This window comes from Orcinus orca, chromosome 9 (genome assembly GCF_937001465.1).
Source record: "Orcinus orca chromosome 9, mOrcOrc1.1, whole genome shotgun sequence".
In the NCBI taxonomy this organism is placed as follows: Eukaryota; Metazoa; Chordata; class Mammalia; order Artiodactyla; family Delphinidae; genus Orcinus; species Orcinus orca.
The window spans coordinates 28540940-28555689 of record NC_064567.1 but is presented as its reverse complement, the minus strand read 5'-3'; the positions used below and the strand labels follow the sequence as shown (position 1 = coordinate 28555689).

General features: G+C 40.2%; 1 pseudogene; it reads left to right on the top strand.

Moving 5' to 3' along the window:
* The first annotated feature begins 267 nt into the window (after positions 1–267).
* LOC101275314 (glutathione peroxidase 7-like) overlaps positions 268–14750 on the top strand; it is a 29606-nt pseudogene continuing 15123 nt past the window's right edge.

Below are 14750 nucleotides of genomic sequence, written 5' to 3'. Positions count from 1 at the left end.
TTGTTCCCTCCCAAATCTTTTTGGTAATATTAAAGATACAAAAGAAGTCTGCAAGAATGTACGCACAATTCTTCCCCTGAAACGGCACATACTCCTCTTAAGCAGCCAATACTATATCTAAAGAGGCTCTGTTCTGAACCAGCACCTGTCCAATTTCATGAATTTCTCAAATGACACTTCTCTAGGAGGCACTTTCTAGCTCTTTTGTTAGTTTGTGAACCGTGACATGTAGGTTTCTTCCTACTCCCCAGGCCTATTCTAACGCACATGGAGAACTTTTTCTTAAAAGGAAAAACGGATGGGCCAAAATGGTCCCTGGGTGATGCAGACTATCTTGAAGATAGGAATCAGATTACCAATATAACAAGTCCCTGTCCAGTTGGCAGGTAGAAATCAGTGGTCCTTTGTACACAAATCCAATACCCGTCACTGGAAGCCTGTCAGTAATCTGTTTTTGGACAATCTACCCTAATGGACTGTCAAACAGTGTTGTAAAGTTTGGCACCACTTGTCAAGAAAGGCTCAGTACCAGGTGATGAAGTTTGCAGTATCAAGATCCTTAAGCAGATCTAAGTCAGAAGAAAAATTGTTTCTTTCTTAGATCTTTGAAAGTTAGTTGGCCTTCAAATATATACCATTTGTACCATGATCCTCTTCTCAGTTCTATTTTTGCGTAAGCTCAGTTTCAGAAGTGCGGCCCAACAAAAGATCACTGAATGTTGTTTCAGTGGAGACAGGAACCTCCTTTTCTAAGTACAATATGATATGGGGTTTCAGATTTCTCATTGTCTGGTCTGTTGTGGGGTTCTCTATATACAATGTTAGTTAACAGTCAAATACAATTACCCAGGAAACCAATGGATTTAGTATAAGGAATTGGTACCAAGGGAAGCTGGGGGGCTCCCAAAGGAACGTGTACTTTCTGTTACTTTAGTTGCATGCTTTAGTTGGCTAGTAAATTGAAGTCATTCATGGGACCCATACAATGGAGTGACTAAGGAAGCAAACATTAAAATTAGGAATATAATAGGTTTTTTGTTCTTAAAAAACATAGTTAAAGATAGTCTTAGTCCAGCAAAAGAAGAAAGAAAATGTCTAGAAAAATAAAGAACAAAATAATGAGATTAAAGCATTACAATCCACAGTCTTATTCTGTGGATGTTTGGTGGAAGCTATCTATAGATACAGAGATAGACGTAGATACATCAGTTAGTCATCTGCTCAGCCTGAAGATCTTGAGATGAAACAATCTCCTTCAGAATACTGTCTGCTTCTGGAGAGATCCAGAGAACCCTCATCTTGAGATCTCTGCTAAGGACCATCTTCCAGTGATTCAAGAATATTTTGTACCTTTTTATTTGAAAGATATGAATCCAAGTATCAACCCCTTGGAATTTTACAGCTGTTCTACTTGTGAACAATGCCTGAAGGACTCTTTCTAGAAGACCTGGTCTCAGATTTTAGGTCATTCAAGGGTTGTTTAGAAAGAATATGAGAACAGGCTGAACAAACTTCTTGATATATTATTCCCCTAATTACCTGCAATATTTGACCATATCTGCTTAGAGACAGAGTCTAAGCAGTCTGCTAAGAGACTCTTAGACAGAGTCCAGAACTGCATGTGATATTTAGAAATATATATATGGGTCACCCTGTTATTAAAGATAGGGGGAGAGTCATTGAATCCCAGGAGTTGATCTCAGTTGCTATACCTTAAGCCTTAGAAGTTTGAGAGTCTCTTAAAGTTTTGCTAATTTGAATTCTAGTGTCCTTAACATGCTTCAAACTTCTCTGAACTTCTTTCTGTGTTATATCTCTTCTGCTTCCGTCCAGAGAAAGTTGTGTTTTTCAAATTTTCTGTAATTATATCAAGCCCACCAAGATAATCCAGAATAACTTCCACATCTCAAAGTCCTTACCCCATAATCTGCAAAGTCCTTATTTGCCATGTAACATAAAATGACAGAGGACCAAAGTAGGAACATCTTGGTGGGAATATTATTCCAGCTACCATATGCCTGCATCAATCAAAAACTTTTAAGACTGCTCTTCAATATGTAAAGAAATTTCTCCTTGTAAAAGTGAAGGGAATTAAGTGCATGATTGCTCCTCAGAGTACCTTCATCGATCACTTGCTTCATTTTTGCCTTTAATTTCTTAGCTATAACCAGACAATTCTTTTTACAACATCTTTTCTGTTTGCTGTATCTGTCTGTTTAAATACCTTTATCACAAGACTCTCTCCTCCGGTGTTTATGACTGAGGTAGGAGCCTCTGACTATTTATCTGTAAGGTCATCAATTTATTTTAATTCTTATTCTGCTTTTGTTCAAAACCTTTTTCAAAATGTCCACCAGCAAAGTGCTGGAGATCTGACAATGGGGCTATTTCCCACTCTATTTTTTGCTTATATGCTAAATCCTTTATTTCTGGCTTAAGGGCACTTCTAAAAAGTGAAGAGAGAATCAAGGTTACTCCTGTTTCAAGAGCTAATCTTGAATGCTGTCTAAGGGTGTGTAAGAGCCTTTCCCTAAAGTCTCTGAACTCACCGGGACTTCCCTGGTGGCACAGTGGTTAAGAATCCACCTGCCAATGCAGGGGACACAGGTTCGATCCCTGGTCTGGGAAGATCCCACATGCTGCGGAGCAGCTAAGCTTGTGCGCCACAACTACTGAGCCCGCGTGTCACAACTACTGAATCCCACACCTAGAGTCTGTGCTCTGCAACAAGAGAAGTCACCACAATGAGAAGCCCATGCACCACAACGAAGAGTAACCCCTGCTTGCTGCAACTAGAGAGAGCCCATGTGCAGCAGCAAAGACCCAACACAGCCAGAAATAAATTAATTAATTATTTTTAAAGTTATATTTTAAAAAAAAAAAAAAAAGATGATTGAGAAAAAAAAAATAAAGTCTCTGAACTCATCCTTCCTTTGCTTACAGGCCTGGAATAGAATCCATTCATTTTCACAGAAAAGATTTTTGGGGAACCTTCAAAAGACCTTGTCTAACATCTATAGCTTTTCTAAATCTCTCTGATTTCTTATGAAATTTGGGTCCTTTTAAGTCACCATCAGACTCTTTCCATTTTGCCTCTTCCACCTAATGTTCCCACTAATATATGAACTAATTGGTTTAGATCTGGAGCCCCTGAATTACAAATTCCTAAAACAATTCTAAATGTCTCTATAAGGTTTTGCTTTTTGTTTTGTTTTGTTTTTGTCCTATATGGGCTTTGGAAAGTCTTTGGCAATGGCTCTCAACTCAGAGGAAGAGTGGAGCTTAAAACCAACCTCAAGGAATTCTTCTATTCTGAGGGCTGTTTAACTTTAAGAAGTAATTGAGCTTCTGGCTGAATAGAAGGGAAGGAGAACAGACTAGAGGAACAAATAGGGTGAGAGGGAGATTGAGGAGAATAGGATGGAGGAAGAGGAATAGTAGGATAAAGACCTTGAGGTGTGTGTTTTGATTTAAAGGGAAATAAATGAGAGATAGTTTTAAGTTTTTCCCAGTCCTCTTTTGCTTTGACCAATGAATCTCTTAAGGAAGCAATTTTGGAAACTTAATTTCTTTTGGGTGAATTTGTATATCAATAAAAATGCAGACAATCTGCTACTTGGAATTTTGTTCCCTTTTCATTCTAAGATGTTTCTCAAATGAACAGTTTTGATCACATCGATATTTCCTTTTACACATATCTGTCGGCCCTTTGTATGTCTTCTTCAGAGGAGTCTCTATTCAAGTCCTTTGGTCATTTTTAAATTAAATTCTTTGTTTTTTTGCTATTGCGTTGTAGGAGTTTCTTATATATTTTGGATATCAACTCCTTATCAGATATATGGGTTGCAAATATTTTTTCCATTCTGTAATTGCCTTTTCACCTTGTTGATTATTTCTTTTGCTGTGAAGAAGCTTTGTATTTGGATATAATCCCACTTGTCAATTTTTGCTTTTTTTGCCTTTGCTTTTAGTGTTCTATCCAAGAAATTATTGCCAAAACGAATGTCAATTATTGCTTTTTCCGTAAGTTTTCTTCTAGGAGTTTTATAGTTTCAGGACTTATGTGTAAGTCTTTGATCTATTTTGAGTTATTTTTGGGTATGGTGCAAGGTAAGAATCCAGTTTAATTCTTCTTCATATAGATATCCAGTTTTTCCAACATGATTTTTTTATTAAAAGGATATTACAAAGGGTATTAAAGGATATAAATCACAACCAGATGAAGAGATACATAAGGTGAGGTACCAAACAAAGAAGCTTCTGTCCTCATAGAGTTTGGGGCCCAGTACTGTGGCACTTGGAAGCATTCCGGCTCCCCAGCTTGGAAGCTCTCCAAACCCCCTCATTTGGGGTTTTTATGAAGACTTCATTACATAGACATGACTGATTAAATCACTAGCCATTGGTGCTTGATTCAACTTCTAACCCCCTCTCCCCTCACTGGAAATCAGGAGGGTGTGCGACTTAAATTTCCAACCCCCTATTCTTGATTGGTTCCCCTGGGTCAGTACCCACACTTAGGTGCTTTCCAAAAGTCACCTCATTAACATAAACCCAGTTATGGTGGAAAGGCACTTGTTATGAATGACAAGACACTTATTTCACCTTTATGGCTCTGAGGTGTTTTCAGGAACTGAGGATAAGAGAACAGATATTATAACAGAAGATGCTCCCATTGCTCATAGCTCAGAAAATTCCAAGGGTTTGGGGAGCTGTGAGCCAGAAACTGTGGATAAAGACCAAATATATATATAAGAAATACATCTGAATTGTAAATCAACTATACTCTAATATAAAATAAAAATTAAATTAAGACAAGCAATATATCTGAATAACCAAATATATATTTCTTATATATATCACAATATCACAGTAATAAGGCAGATTTCCAGCAAGAATAGGAGGTTTACAAACCTAATTACATAACCAAAGAGTTCCTTTAAAAGGCTTATTACTCCTAGAAGGCAAATAAAGTCAGTATTTGGGGAGCTAAAGGAAAAGAAAAAGAAATAGGAGGTTGGACCCGAAGCAATATCCCTGAGTTGAAAGCTCGAGGACTTTCAGAGAAGTGCTCTATTTCCAGATGGGTGGTCTTGGGCTGCAGAAGTGTGAGATCTTGATCAGATCTCAAAGGGCCTCCAAGATGCTTTGTAACAGGGAAGAGCTAAATCGGACTGCACGTGGAATCTGTTTCTTTGACTTTAACCTTTGCTTTTCGTTGCTTTTGTTATTATAATCATACATAATGGCCTGCCTCGGGGAACCCTGCCCCTCTGCTGTTCAGCTCACAGAGGGACAATCTGACCCTACCTTCCTGTGGATGGCTGCAAGAAAGACGAAACTGACACATCCCCTCACCGAGGCTGCTCATTCCAGGAGATGTTTTGCAAGACCGATGGCCCTCTTACTTTACTTCCTCACCGCCTCTCCCTCTCTATTCTGCCTTTTTACTTTACTTCCTCACCGCCTCTCTGCCTCTGATTCTATAAAAGAAACTGGCGTCCCGACCCTGATTAGATGGTTGTTCAGAGTCACTAGTCGCCATCTTCTCGGTCTGCCGGCTTTCCGAATAAAGTCGTCTTCCTTGCCTCAACACCTCGTCTCCAATTCATCGGCCTGTCGTGCGGCAAGCAGAGCGAGCTTGGACTCGGTAACAGCTTCGCTACAAATATCACCAAATTAAACTATGGATGAGACAAAGCTGAATTTATTCCTCATGAGATAAAGGAGAATACTACTTTGGCAGCCTTTCTGAGGAGGGAGGGCAAAGTTGGGAGATTTATGAGATTCTGAGACTTGTTTAAGACAGTCTTCCAGTGCAGAGAACTTTATTGAGATTGTGCGAGGATCGTGATGTAATAGATTAGAATTGATGAACATGGCAAGGTGAGGTTTTCTAGAGGAAGGTTTAGGTCTTACAGAGTAAGTCGATTGATGCTACCTACAGAAAAGTTGAACAGTCTGATGTGCATTCTACTTTTTTGTCTGGTAGCTCCTGGAGCAAATAATAAACTTATTTGCCATTTCTATCTTTTTGGGCAAGAGTTTCCTGAAATAATAAAGTCATGTTGATAAAAATAGTGTAACAGTAAAATTGCTTTAGAGAAAACAGCTGAATAATAAAGACATGCTAATGTAGATGGTAAACTGTGTGGGTATAGAAGCTTTCAGTTCTCACTTTTGCTCTCCTTGCGAAGAAGAATGTTTTCTAGAATCTCCAAGGGCTTTTAAGAGTGTGAGGTATTTTGTTTATCAGTAACTAATGTTTATCAGTAACTAATCAGGAACCCATAGCAATTACCATTTCTTGTCTAAAACTCTACAACAGCCTCTTAACTGGGCTCCCAGCTTTCATTCTTATTCTACTCCAGGCTACTCTCCACACAGCAAGCAGAGTGAGACTTTGAAAATGCAAATTGAAACACTTCAGTGTCTTCCCAGCTTTGTTACATTAAGAGCCAAATCCTTACCAAGGCCTACAAAGCCAGCTGGTACCCTTCTTAGAACCCAGGCTGGAGCAAGTACTTTTCAGGGCCCAGTTTTCACCTCTCCCCAGCTGCACCACCAGTTGCCCCCACTCACCTGCCACCAGATGAGGCGTCTGCAAGTCACTGAAATATGCACAACTGGAGTATACAGCCCACTTATAGAACATGCCCTGGTTCTCCAGAGGCCCAGAATTTCCTGCCCAGAGGTCTGCAAGCCTGCTTCCAGGGCTGCAATCTATTCTTCCATATGATCCACCTCTCTAAGGACAGGCTTCGCTGCAGCTGTGCACACCCTAGACCCAAGAGGTAACCAAGAGGCAGGTGTTGGCAGGGTGAATGTGGAGCTTGGACAAAATGGTCTGGGATGTCCACATATAGGTATAATCTCTCACAATATAGAATGGAGCTGAAGGTGGGAAGCAAAGGGGGCAGACCAGGGAACAGAGGCCCTGCTTATTCACCAACCTGGAATCATGAGTCCAAGGATTTTACATTTAAACCTGGCCTTCTGGGTGTTATAAAGGTTAAAGAAGGGAGAGAGAACATATTTTATTTAAGAGTATGTTAGCTTGATTTGTAACTTTTAAATCTTCAGACATTGAATCATAGTGGGCCTCCATTTGCTTTTGCCCCTTGTCCCGTGCTAGGTGCGAGCTGCCTCCTAGTTTAGTTAATGCATCTCCTACCACTCCCTCCCTCCTCCACTGGCTCCTGTGGGCTGCCTTTCTGTTACTCAACCACAACTGGCATGCTTCTGCCTTATTAGGTCCTTCTTTCTGGAATGCTCTTCCCCAGATAGCTAAAAGCCTTGGCCCCAGACTTTACTGAAGTCTTTTCTCAAGTGAGGCCTCATCAGAGAGGCCATCCTCCTTCACCACATCAAACGCTTCCCGTCTATTGTCCTCTCTGCCCTTACACTCCTTCAGTTTTCTTCATAGCACTTTTCTAAAAGAGCACTACCTGGCCTTTTATCAAATAGCTTTCCCTCTGTTAGAATTAAGCTCCACAAAGGCAGGCACCTTTATCTGTTTTATTTACTGCAGTACACCCAGGTTCTACACACTTCTTGACAAGTACTAGACACTCTCTCTTCCTCTCTCACACACAAACATATCACACACATAACAGAAGTGAATGAACGAATGAATCTGCAATTTGCTCAAGATGTCAATTTAGGTAAGCAGAATGAGTAAATTGCCACAAGCTTTAACATTTTAAAAGTGTCTCCTCTTTCAGTAATTAAAAGGTGTACTACTTAGTTGATTTCAAAGAGTATTTGTTGGCAATGATAGAAAGAATTTCACATTTTTATAGTGATGTTTATTTTTGATCCATTTAAAATCCTTCAAACAACTGACAGTGCAGCTTCTGCAGAAATGTAATGAGAGTGGTGAGTCAGGGAGGAAAAGCCATTTGCGTACCTTAAGTACTTGTTATCACTTAATATATAGTATGTGGGTGGAATAAAGGCATAAAAGTTAAAGAGGAGAAACAGTTTCTACCTGATATAATACATCATACAAAATATATATCACTTTATATATATACATAATGGTTTTATGTAGTTATATATGGAAACAATGGTTTTTCAAGTAACATCATACAAAGCATCCTTTTCTTTTTTAACATTTAATCCTTAGTGCTTAGTCAATAGTAGGCAGTTAAATATTTCTTGAATAAATAACTAAACTTAAATTGACTAGACTGACCTGGATTCAAAAAAAGAGACAAATATACAGAAAAAGAGCAAAGAGAAAAATTGCAGTAGAAATTGTACAAATGACTGGTTTATTTACTAAAACAATAGAAAAAGATGAAGAAAGTACATATACTCAGGAGCTAGAATCCAAGATTATATACATTCTAAGTCATGTTTCCTTGACTTAAAATTTACACTACTCTGGGCTTCCCTGGTGGCGCAGTGGTTGAGAGTCCGCCTGCCAATGCAGGGGACACAGGTTCGTGCCCCGGTCCGGGAAGATCCCACATGCCGCGGAGCGGCTGGGCCCGTGAGCCATGGCCGCTGAGCCTGCACATCCAGTGCCTGTGCTCCGCAACGGGAGAGGCCACAACAGTGAGAGGCCCGCGTACCGCAAAAAAAAAAAAAAAAAAATTTACACTACTCAATTAGGTAATATGTTTCCCTATGAGGTGGCTATGTTTAATTCATGTAGATTATGACTTTTGCAAGTCTTATAACCATTTTATCACACCTGCTCTATCACTGTCTTGTTCCATAGTTCAGCCATTATCTTTCCTTCTTTCATAAGAAAAACACCCTTCAACCAAGTCCCAACTTGCTTCAAGAGTGCAGAAAAATCCTTTATGTGTTGTAGTATATCAAGTACTGAGATATGTGTCTTGAGGATTTATTTTCCAACCTGAGATAAGTTTAGACTTGTATCAGGGATTCCAAGGTAGAATTCACCTTCGTTTTTTTACAGTTGACACTCTGATTCTATCTCCTCTGAACTGTGACTCATCAGTCACTGAAAAACAGAAACAGTTGCTCAGGAGGGCTGGGCAAGTAATTCGGAAGACACATCCTTATCCATCATGAATTTCTGCCCAAAATACAGTCATGCTAAGTGCAAGGTGTTTGCAACAACAAAGTATAGGTCTGATGCCTATGAGGATGAGCCTCTGAGTCAGGCAAATTTCAGGATGAATCCAACATTATTTCAGCATTATTCTTTCAAAATATCAGTAAGTTTTGCCCTACCCACACAGTTCTAAATGCACAGAAATCCTTTCTGAAAAATGAACAAATCATCACATGTCTAGAAATTATAAAGCATGGTGTTTCTCCTTTCTCTTTTCTAGCTAGTATGTTCCAGGAAAGCAGGGATCACGTCTGCCCAATTTACAATGTACCTGGTACAAAGTAAGCACTCCATCAATGTTTCTTGTTTGAAACAATTAAAAAGAAGAATGAAGAAAGTCTTTGGTAGCAGTTCTTATATAATGACAAAAAACATATCATACTTAAATATGGCAATAATATGTTTTCTGGAATCTTTTATTGGTAGCCATAAATTGAGAAGGAACAACATGGTACCTGCTACCATGTACTTACGCAGCCCCAGCTTCTCTTTTGAATTTCATTATGGCTCTTTTTCTATGCCATAAAGCCTGGGAAGTGAGAGTCACACAACCAATAGACATCTCCTAAGGCTCTACCTGTAAAAAGGCAGCATTTGGAGGGAAAAAGGTATAGTGCTCTCTCATTTCACACTGTATTGATTTCTCAATAGCTAGTTTTAGATAACATCTGACGATAAATATTTGATATACTCATATTAAAACAAATGTCTGGGACTTCCCTAGTGGCGCAGTGGTTAAGACTCCGCCTGCCAATGCAGGGGACACGGGTTCGGGCCCTGGTCCGGGAAGATCCCACATGCCGCGGAGCAACCAAGCCCGTGTGCCACAACTACTGAGCCTGCTCTCTAGAGCCCGCAAGCCACAACTACTGAGCCCACATGCCACAACTACTGAAGCCCTCGCACCTAGAGCCCGTGCTCCTCAACAAGAGAAGCCACCACAATGAGAAGCCCGTGCACCTCAATGAAGAGTAGCCCCCGCTCGCCACAACTAGAGAAAGCCCTCGTGCAGCAATGAAGATCCAACGCAGCCAAAAATGAAAATTAATTAATTAAAAAAAATAAAAATAAAACAAATGTCTGAAGTTCCTCTTGCAAACTTCATCCAGGATAGCCTAAGTTTTGGAAGGCTTTGGTTGTTAATCATCCCATTGGATTTGGTCAGCATTTCCCCCAAAGTGAGATCTTTAAAGTACTAGTTTAAGCAGATGTTCCTGTGTGGACTAGGGTTGGGGGAAGGCATTTTTCTTAGAAAATGACGACGTGCATTAGCATATTTAAGATTCTAAGTCGTACAGTTAAAAGAAGTTTCATTTTGTTAAGACCAGAATTCTCCACTAACATTTTTCTAATCTGGAAATTTTCTTTTAAATCCAAATACGTATAAAACCATCCTACAACACTTTTACGGAAGCAGCACTAGCATAGATTGCTCTACGCAGCTGCATGTCTGCAAACTCTACCCGTTAAACCTCATGATAAGTAGGGTTATGCTGATGTTTTTGAAAAACCTTGCTTCAGGAGTCTAAGACTATTTTGTTTATTCTGAATGTTTGCCATATGTCCTAGAACACTTAAGCCATCTCCCTGTGGGCCAACTGGAGATCTTAACAGTGCTCTAGCTATAGGGGTAGACAAAAGTTCAGTACCTGGAAACACACTGTGAGATTATAATTTAATGTGATCCCAAACACGCGAAAACACCATCAAATGAAGGACAAGAATTCCTGGGAATTTCCTGGGAAACCCAGGGAAATGCAAATGAGCTTCACTTCCTCCTCAAAACAGATGACGTGAATATCCAATCAAAGTGTGTTTGGAGATAAAGGAAAATGTGGAGGAGGCCTTGGGCTGTATATGTGAATGCAACCAATGAGCTGCCTTTATTTCATGTCTCCCAGTGAATGAATCTATGTTTCAGGCTCCTTAGGAAAAACCACTCTATAAACCAGTCTATGATTTTCTTTCTCCGATCATTGCAGCTGGTCATTACGGAAAACGATGATCTCAGAGTCGGCTGTTCCTGCCAGAGAGCTTGCACACAGAGAGATGCCTTTGTGAAGCCAGCCATAGAAACCTGCAGAAAATTGGCCTTCTTTCCTTAATAGAACCATGCGAACAAAGATGAGTTTGTTGCTGACTCAGAGCTGAAAGCTTTGTTTTGTAAAGCTCTCTGAATATACTGCACTCTGCCAAAGGAGAAGGGCTCCTTCTTAAAAAAAAAAAAAGAAAAAAAAATGAGGAAGAACAGTCAGCGGAAACCAGACAACAAATCAAAGTGCACACCCTTGGGGTGGATATTTGTGACCAAAGCGGCCTGAAACTTTTTTTTTTTTCTGGTGAATACTGGTCACATTTCACAAGCTGAATAAAAATGAAAGGAAGAGAAACTTTAATTGATGGGATGCCTTTTGATTTGCAGAGCAAAACTGCCAGAGCAGATGTACCAGCAAAGAGGATTAGATTGTCCCTGCTATGATGCACTGCAATTTTCTTTTTTCCCCTGTAGTAACCCCATTGAAGAGAGGCTGTCTTTAGTGTCTAAGATTCAGCACTGCAAAGAAACTGTTGTCTTTGGGCACAATGGGCCACTCTCGCAAGGCCAGACAGAATATGTGAGGAGAGAACTAATATCCCTTTAAATCTTGGCAAGACAGTTTCAGTTTTACTATTTTTAAAAGGCAAAAATAAAAGAGAAATTTGTGGATGCATTCAAAGTTGATAAAATATTCATTCGAGTGAATCGTAAAACATTCATGACTACTGTTCGTCATTTTGAAAACTCAGATTGAATCAAGAAGGACTCACTGCTCATCTTCTTTCTTAATTTAATCAGTCCAGGGTGTTTGGAGGGTTTGTGTGTTTGTTTGTTTTGATTTGTTTTTTGGTTATTGTTGAGATGCTCATCTAAAAAAGATAGCGCTGTCATTGAAAAGGAATAATTACCAGAATGTTCATTTTAATTGCCCTCCAAGAAACCAAAATGATCTGTAAATCATGCCGATGGTAAATGGTGTGCTTCAGTGAGTCTCAAGTGAGGGGAGCAGTAATGCGTTGTTATTGTTATTATCCTTAATACGCTTGTGAGAGGAAAACAAGGATTGGAGAAGTGTGTCTGTTCTTAACGTCTAGTGCCAGATCGTTTTGTATTTTTTCACTTCTGGGAAAAGAGTAAAAGGGAAAAATGCTACTCAGCTGGGGTCTGATTCTACTGAAAATAGCTGTGGTTCTCTGTACGGCTCGGGTTGTGGAAAAAGCATGAATGCTGGCACCACCACAGACTCACTTATTCAAGGGAAAAGTGAGGTCAACCTACTGAGGAAGTGAAAGAAATAATCCTCTCTCCCTCTCCCCATTCTCCGCACCACAGCTCCTTAGTGATGAGCTGCAAATCTGCCCCAGGGTAGGGAAAAGTATTTATGCAAATGAGTTCCTTCTGCACCGGCTGGCTCTGGGGTCAGTCTGTCTCTTTTGCAGCTCTGAGGCTTTGTCTTCTGACAACAACAAATAAATATGCAGCTCACGCACACACACAAACATGCAACCACACATATAAGCCTGGATCCCCCTCTGTTTCAACAGCAGTTGTCACTTCTTAAGACAGAATTAATACTCATGTGAAAAATAACTTTCACATTATGGTCTAAGTGATTTGTCCAGGAACGTCTAGTTCTATGGGTACCAGTGCAGGCTGACCGAACAGCTAAGGAAGAGTGACCACATCTGCTTCCCCACTCTCCTTCTCATTCTGATAGGAAGAGAAAGTTCTCAGGGTTCTTTTATCACATCCTGAATAATTGTGCGATACTCCATTGGATTTCTCTTTTCCTCATCTAAATCAGCGCCAACATAAAGTATCATCAGGACAGAGTACCTCCACCCCAGGCCCAGTCTCCTCATGGCCTTATTAGACACATTTACACATAGAGCACATATCCTTGAGAGACTGGTGGGACCCTGCACATAAAACAGGCCAGGTAATGGCAGTCAGAGAGAGCCTTGAAGGGCCATATCAACACGCACTAGTGTTTAGAGGAATTTCAGGCACATGGACAATGGCCCGGACATTGACCAGTCTGTATGTTCACATACAAGCCTAATAAAATCCTAGTAGAGTAGATTAGGCCAGTAGAGTCTCATTGCTTACTTTGTTTCTACAGTTGCACAAAAACATTGTGGACAAAGAAAAGACCCTGATATAAGTAATATGTGAAAGAAAATCAGACAAACTATATTGTGTTCCTCTTGGTTTTATCCTCAGCAGAGCCAGAAGACAGCAGCTGGGAATCTTCCTTTGCTTAGCTATTTAATGTATATAATTAAAGCCTCTTATTACTCCCCTAAATTTTCTCACTGCCATGCTAAACCATCCCAGTTCCACTGACCTTTTCTCAAAGATCCTATTTTCCAGGCCTCTAATCTCCTTGTATCTGAACACTAGACCTCTCTCAAATTCTTTATTCTTCCCAACTCTCGCCATCATTTCTAGGAGCATGTTTCATAAATGCAGCTGTACTTCTCTTCCAGGCTATCAAGACATCTTATTCATATCTTCATTTCTTCAGTTGAGCAAATAAGTACTTACTGTGAAACTACTGACTACACTGTGGAAGGTGCTGTTGGGGGAAATTGTCTTGAAAGTACAAATCCAGTGTCCAGGAAGTTCACTCAATTCCTTAAGATACAGATATGCATCCAACATTCCTCGGCTTAAGGCAGGATGAAATAAGTGCTCTTACAGAGGTTTAAGAGACATGCATGGGCGAGCAAAGGGATGAGTAATGTTATCAGACTAAGGGGCAGTGGGATAGAGTTCAGGAAACACTGTCCATGGATAGGTGACATTTTAGCCCATATTGGAAAAGGAGTAAGATTTGAGTTAGGTAATGAGTGATCCCTAAAGGAAGGCTTGGTGGGTAAAGGTCAGCCTTCTAACTTTACAAGGTGTTATGCAACACCTTTACTGTGATCATAATTTCTCAGCAGGGTGACTGGTGGAAACGTGCACTTTCCCTGGGTACAAACGCCCTATTGATGTTCTCAGTCTACTAGTGATGAAGTCTCCCTGGGTCCTACGGGCCAGGAAGGGGCCCATATTGATGTTCTTCTTGACCTCCCTCCTTTCTCATCAATGTAAGGAGGTTTAGTGGATGAACCTATTCAGAAATTTTAGCAAGTTGACATAAAAATGAGCTGAATGTCCAGAGAGCTGCTTAGATGTTCTGGGGTGAATAGTGTAGACTCATTGAAAAATTGAACATAGCGATTAAAATCATACTATCTGTTCACTTCATTTCAGGCACCCTATTCTTTGGCCACATTTCCCAAGTGGGCATTAGGAAAGTGTGGCTGAAACGTATTTCCATGGTTCTTCCCTCTCTGGTTTCCATATACTGTTTCCTCACTGTGAAAGCCCTCTTGCCTTTTGCCAACTCCTCAACTGAGTTTTTTCTTTCACCTGTTGAACTCGTTTAAGATCTGGAGGCAAATGACATGTTCTCTGTGGTGTCTATCTCAGACCAAATCCAAGCAGAAATATTCAATAGCTCCACTCCGCTCTCCAAGCACTTTGTACATAGGGTAAAGGTCTTTTAGCCAATCTTTACTGAACAAACGCAGCAGCGTGCTGAATTCACCATCACCCTTCCCACTCCCCATG